This window comes from Octodon degus, unplaced genomic scaffold, assembly GCF_000260255.1.
Source record: "Octodon degus isolate 3935 unplaced genomic scaffold, OctDeg1.0 scaffold00055, whole genome shotgun sequence".
Taxonomy (NCBI): Eukaryota; Metazoa; Chordata; class Mammalia; order Rodentia; family Octodontidae; genus Octodon; species Octodon degus.
In genome coordinates, this window is record NW_004524631.1 from 7,665,067 (window position 1) to 7,670,767 (window position 5,701).

At 38.3% G+C, this 5,701-nt stretch overlaps 1 pseudogene; it reads left to right on the forward strand.

The window, feature by feature from the left end:
• The first annotated feature begins 264 nt into the window (after positions 1–264).
• Positions 265–543, forward strand: LOC101587696 (annotated as a pseudogene).
• Positions 544–5,701: the final 5,158 nt, after the last annotated feature.

Consider the following 5,701-nt stretch of genomic DNA (forward strand, 5'->3'; position numbering starts at 1 on the left):
GCTTCAGGTAAAAGACACTTGAACTTGCACTGAGTTCAAGACAGAAAAACAGAGTTAATGAAAAAAAAATGAAGGGAAACAAACCATTTCCTTAAAAAAAGCAAGCTAAAGTAGAGAAAGCACAAATTCACAAGTATTTTTAAAAGGAGGAGAAAATTACCATAAAAAGACTAATTTTTTTGACAAAAAGTTTAATACAAACGAGTTTTAAAAATTGAAACACAGTGTTTGGAGCTAGAGGTTGCCTGGGCACGAGCACGCCCTGGCCGAGTAAGAAGACTTAGGATGCCTCTGGTGACCAAGCAACTCAGAGATTCTGACACAAATCTTTGCTTGTCGGAGTCTGATGCTTCCGCCAGATGTATGGATGAAAACAGATACAACAGGGAACGGTGCTCCCGCTACTTCTTGAAGTACAAAAACTGCCCGCGATTCTGGAATTCTATCATGGTCGAAAGAAGACAGAATGGAGTAAAGCCGGTTATGCCTACAGCAGCAGAGAGAGCTGAAATCTTGGGAGTGATGGGAACGATGCCCTGCTGAGTATTTGTATTAAAATTGATTGCATAAGTAGAAGCAGTTGAATATTTTTTATTAGTGATTCATCTTTTTAAGGCTGGACTGGCTTCACCCAAGGGGATTATAAGTAGACAATTCAGTTAGCCGTTTGTCCCTGGGATCTGTCCTCCCTGCTGTCAAGCCCTTGTGTCACTGATGTGCTTACCCTAGAGGCCAAGGAGTATTAAAGGATTGGTAGGCCCCCCAAAAGGAAAAATGTGAACAAACAAGGCTTAGTGGGGTGAAAAGGGAGCACTGACTCCACAGGAAGGAATTGTGAGCACCCACATGCCAGAAGGAGACCGGGAGCCACGTTTGCAGCATCTCCACGCTTCTATCTGGTGTCTAAGTGGATCCTGGCACTCTGGGAGCTTGAAACAGAAGGTGTATGAGTTCAAACTCAGCCTTGAAACTTTGACTCATGAGATACTGCCTGAAAATTTAAAAACTAGGCCTGGGATATGGGTAGGGGCAAAGGCCCACAGCTCAGTGCCCAGCCCCAGCACCTAGGGTGGTCAGTTGTGGGTAGGTGAGTGGTGGGCACCATCGCAGCCCTCACATCTCTGTATTTGTGCCACTTAAAATTTTTGATTAGGTTTAATGTACTAATCAGGAGAGAAAGGGATGTGGAAAGATTGGCCAAAATGATGATGTGAAAAAAAATTGGTGGTCTTTAAAGAAAGGCTTAGGGACAGAATTCTGGGCTGAGAATCTGCAAATTCAGCATAACCTGAGCCCTCAGTTCTTGAGCCATGGTGATAGAAGAAAATGAATCCCCTTGGAAGTGGGTTTCTGTTGGCAGGATGACGTAGACTGGAAAGCCTGTGAGAGACATTAGGAGAATCCAGCCCTGGCCGGAAACTAGGGCTGAGCTACATTTTATGATGCCAAAGTGATACCGCAGCATGGTGAAGTGAACTGTGGTTTTTTGTTTTTTTTAATGCCCACTGCCTTTGAAAGTCAAGGTTATTTACACAAGTTTGTAAGGATACATGGATACATCTTTCAATAAAAGTTAATGTATTTTAGAAACCAATGAAAACCAATTCCTGTGTCTTATCGCTTGGGCCTTGATCAGGACCATTATTTTTGTGGTTGGTGCCAATGCATTGAGGCCAAAACCCAGTGCAGATATTTTCAAGCCATGTGACCTAGACATTTTTTCTGTTTTTTTTTTTCAGTTGAACATGTTTGCCATCCATAATGCTCACATTTGCTCTGTAAAGTTGGTGCATGCACGTGACATCTGAATTCCTTTTTTCATCCCCTTTTCATCTTTTTTCACCTCTGTTTTGATCCTCTGCCCATTCTAAAAAAGATGTGCCTACTTCCTCCTACCTACTTTTTATTTTGGTTGCTCATAAAGGAGAAACAGTGTGTATTTCGGCATGTACGTCTGACTTATTTCACTAACATGGTCTCAGGGTGCACCCATTTTCCAGCAGATGACTCGGAGCTACCCTGGTGTTGGAGCAGGAGCTTGTGTGTGAGGCTGCCACACTTTCTTTACGCAGTCACCTGCTGGTGGACAGGAGGGTGCTGGACAGGGACACAGTGTGGAGCTGAGGATTGTGATGCTATATGCAAGGTTGTATATAGTACTGCAATCTGTCTTTAAGTCTTGGGAAGATAACTAGAAGGCTCTAGAAGGCTCTGGCTGGGTTAAGTGGAGTTTCTGTGTTGTCTGAGGCCTGTTCATAATGATTTCTATAGTGCTACTAGTTTACATTCTCACCAACAACATTGAAAGTTTCCTTTCCTCTGCAGCCTTGTTGGCGTTTTATTAATTGCTTTCTTGATATTCATTCTTTCTGGAGTAAGAGAGAATCTCAGGGTTGTTTTAATTTGCATTTCTCTAATGACCAGTGGTGCTGAACACTTTTCATGTATGTATTGGCAATTTTCCTTTCTGAGAAATGTCTATTCATTTCAGTTGCTGATTGTTGAATGTGACTCTATTTGAATAAAAAAATTTGAAAAATTAAAAAAATGAAACATAATGAAAATGTTATATAAAACAATATGCCAAAATTGTCTTAATTTGAGGCAGAACAATTATGCAAATCATAAAAAATATGTAAAATGGCTTCTGCATTTAAATGATCCAAGTAGCACCAGCCCAAGATTCATGGGAAGTTCTACAAATCTTCACTGCTCAGGGCATCTTACTATTTTCACTATTCGAAAGCAAAGCAAATTTCAAATATATTTTATTTAGGCAAATTATAGCATCAATTCAAAACCTAAAACAGTTATACTAAAAACTGGTGCTTGATGTCACTTATGACTATCAATGCCAAAGTCATAAAAGATATAAGTACATAAAATTCAACAGCACAATAGGAAGTAATGTATCACAGCCAAATAGTATTTATTCCTAGAATGTTAGGGCTACCACACATTGTCATACTGCCAGTACTTTGTTCAGTATTCTTCCAATATTCAATTTTGTCTCCTAGTACAATTTATAAAGGCTAGATTTTTGGAAAAAGTATATATGTCCAACAACAGGTAAATGGAAAAAGAAAATGTGGTAGTTATACATAGTGGAGAAGTACACTGCTATCAAGAAAGATACATGAGGAGCATTCATAGCAGACAAATAGATTCAACTTGAGAACATTATTTTAAATAAGTCAGATATACAAGATTAAGTATTGCTAGTACATGGTTTCTGTTATGTGAGCAAAAAACCATATAAGGAGACAGTGAGAGAAAGAGAGTGTGTACGTGTGCAAATAGGAAGCAGGAAGAAGTGCAAATAACTCTGCAATCATCTATGCCCTCTTTTCAAAAATGTTTGCAGAAGTGTACCTATTTATTTCATTTATATGACTAGTCTCTCTTTGTTTACTAGTTTTGTCTTTAAAGAAATAAGGAGGAATAGGGTTGGGGAGATAGCTCAGCAGCAGAAGCACCCACATGGCAAGTGCAAGGCTCTGAGTTCAATCCCGAGTAACACCACCACCCAAAAAAAAAAAAATTTAAATGAAGTATATAATTTCAAGTGATGGACAAAGTAATAAGTTGTGCTTCAGGTAGAAAGCAACTATCAATATTTATGTGTCCATTTTTACTAATAAAATTTTGACATATTTTATAATATAGATGAGAGGGTCAGGGAGATGGCTCAGTAGAATAAGGGCCTAAATTCAATCCCCAGTTCCTCAAAAAAAAAAAACATATATATATATGATATTAGTTGAGATATACAAGAATGTCATTTATATATAAAATACATATGCAATACATACATATGTATGTGGTTAAATCTTTTTCTGCTGAAGTACATTTGGAGACTGCCTTCTCACCCCTTGCACCAGGCCCACTCTCAGAGCAAATTGGCAGCTGCCTGGGCCCCACTCTTTCTGCCCTCCCCACTTTGAGTCCTCCAAGGTCACTGAGGTTGCTCTATCACTTGTCTAGAAACTAAGGCTGAGCAGATCTAGTGACCACCAGGCTTTGCGTTTAAAGCCTGGCTGGAGACAGGTAGGATTTAGTTCTTCAAGCTGCTTTTGTATTATTCTTTCAATTATTACTTAAGAGGTTTGAGGATTTCCATGTGATAGTCCAGTAACAAGGTAATAATCAATCAATACTTACATAACTATTTTTATTGGAAGTGCAGTCATAAATATAAACAACTTACTTAAACTTACTGGAAAATAGTTTCTACGCAGGCCTCCACTGTATTTTATCAACTGATGACAGTGTGTCCTAAAGCAGATTTTTATTGAGGGGAATAAGGCAGTATATCAACTTTCCCTTTTCACAATAACTTCCTGTATACCCAAGGCCTCAGGTACAGCTTCCATGCACAGGGCTGCAAACCCACCATGTTTTGCAAGCATATTTAAGCTAGAAATTTGTGCCATATCTCCTCTGGGGACATTCTGCAGAAATTCTTTTAGTGATAAACTGAAGAAAAATGCCACACAGATAAATGGTTTTCTTTACTTCTGATAGAGAAACTTATCTAAGTAGTAGATGTGTAAGAAAACATTAAAAGTAAAACAAAGAACTATCCAGACATATCTATAAGGTGACACGTAATATACCACTGTCACTCATTCATTTTTCTTTTACTCCATAGTTACTGAACTTGTACCATGTACTGGGTACATGATGAGTTAGAGATGTCCTAGTAAACACACGCAGCAGTTCCAGAGTAGAAATGGCAGTGTTTTATACGACATATCTCACAAATTTAAGAAAGAAGGGGGAATAGTCTGCTCTTTAGTATTTTTCTGCGGAAATCTAAAATGAGCATTATGGTAGAGCAATGGGTGAAACAAACTCAAATTCACTTCCAAGAGAAGTGAAGACCCAGCAAGTGACACTCACCAGACCTGCAGTGAACTGAGGCACTCCTTCAGGGTCAGGGAGAAGATGATGGAGTGACAGAAATGGAATCTGTGGGCAAGAAGTGTCCCTCCAAGGTGTGAATTATAATGCTCACTTTTAGTGGGTTTTGCCAGGTAGAATTTGGGCCCAACATGGTAGTTAATACAGTTTTTTAAAGCTAAAACTCCATACTTTATACAAAATTATCCAATCTTTGAAGGTTGGCAACTAATTAAAATCATTTTATAACAGCTTGGAAGCCAAACTATGTCAGCCAATACAAACACATTTGTGGCTAACTTGGCCAAATGCCTGAAATTTATGATCTCTGGTTTATAGTATTTTTACGTAATGACATTTTCCACATGAATTATCTCATTTAATGCTCGCAAATAGCCTTGTGATGTGGGAAGCAGTATTATTATTTTACTCTTGGGAAAATTGAAGCACCCCCTTAAACTGCCAATAATATTCAGAATCAAGACTCAGATTTAGCACATCTGACTTCTAATCAACTATTCTTTCAATTCTTCCTAGCAGAAGAGACATTAGAGACTGTTTTTGCTCAATAGTAGGAAAAACTGTTCCCCAGATTTAACTTGCCCAAAGGCATTGGTTAATGCAAAACAGAGCAGGTACTTGAATTTAATCTGTGTGACAATTTCTTTCATGCTTTTATTTGGATGAATTGAAGCTGTGTTTAATTTTAGTATAAATGAAAGGAAGTCAAAACTTCATTAGGAAGGTTTCAGTGATCATTGTATAATTAATGATTGAATCACCTCATGTATAATAGATT